The sequence below is a fragment of the Aplysia californica genome, unplaced genomic scaffold (genome assembly GCF_000002075.1).
Source record: "Aplysia californica isolate F4 #8 unplaced genomic scaffold, AplCal3.0 scaffold01140, whole genome shotgun sequence".
In the NCBI taxonomy this organism is placed as follows: domain Eukaryota; kingdom Metazoa; phylum Mollusca; class Gastropoda; order Aplysiida; family Aplysiidae; genus Aplysia; species Aplysia californica.
In genome coordinates this window covers 128,442-129,811 of record NW_004798410.1, presented here as the reverse complement: position 1 = coordinate 129,811, position 1,370 = coordinate 128,442, and positions in this window count along the sequence as shown.

The following is a 1,370-nucleotide window of genomic DNA, read 5'->3' as shown; positions in this document are numbered from 1 at the left end:
CCCTCACTCGAACACAGACAGCCACTTGCACTCATACCTCGATTCTCGTTATTCGATTCATATCCCTCTCTTATTACCCACACCCGTTCTGCAAAACAATTTTTCAAATACAGTGGGCGTGAAGTCAAAAAGGGAAGACATTTTTATGAACAAGGAGAGCGTTTAAAACAGATGGTTAGAGTCAGAATACATAGAAGAACTCTTTAAGAATAATTAATAAACTCGTTAATAAGGAAAGAAATGGACCAGCAATACTGAAACCATAAATATAAGCTGTCATTCAGAAAAAGATATAAGAAAAAGCCACAGGGCCAGATAATATTCCAGTTGAAATGATCGTCACACTAGAAGATCTAGGCACTGAAATAATAAAGCTCGTAACTCCTAGCTACAACAGAGGTGGGATTCCAGAAGATGTTACGATATTATGATCAAATTAGTTTTGAAAGCTCAACCTAAAACAACAGGTGCAACTGAGTGTGAGATGCATAACGGAATAAGCCTTATGACTCGTTTAGAAAAATCTTGCTGCAGGAAATAAAGGGAAGAACGAACAAAAAAGTCTAAGATGAGAATAAACTAAAACGCAATTCGCCTTTTTTTCCTGACAAGGGCACCAGAAGTGTTATATTCATCCTAACAAAGATGACGGAATGACGTCTTGAATCGCGGATAGATCTATATTTATGCTTCATAGAATATTGTATGATCTAGGATATTATGATCCAGGTCTATGGAAGAGACCTACAAAGTAAAGTCCCGCTGTATTCAGAATGAAGCCAATGTGTTTTTAGTAAACACTCGATGTTTTGACGTAATAGCTGAAAGACTTCTGGGCATTCATTGACTGTAAGTAGGAATACATTTTAGGGGTAATGACGCCATCTTTATCAAATAACCATTGCATAAAATTACGAAACTTTGCAGCAGAAATATTTGCCGGGTTTTCTTTTGGCATTGAGTCTCTTTCAGCGTATTGGTTGGATACCGGGTAATAAGTTTGGTGTGCCTTAGACCTTTTTCCGCTTGCCAAGTACTGAGACTGCTTGTTTGTTGTTGGTTGTTGGTTTTTGTTGCTGTTTTTTGCCTGTTTGTTTTTGTTTGTTTTCTTTTGTTTTTGTTTTTTCGTGACTTTAGTTTACTTTTGTTTTGATTTATTTTTATTTTTGTTTTTGTTGTGTGTTTTTGTGTTATGTATTCTCATTATAGTGACTTGGGCATTTCATTTTCATTGCGTCTGTGCTGGATATGAACGCTAGAAGAACGAGCTTGTAAACCACAACTGATTGCTTCTCCAACAAGAACGCTTTTCAGTTCATACCAAGGAATACTTTTCGAAACAGCAAAAAACATGTTTGATATAAAAAATT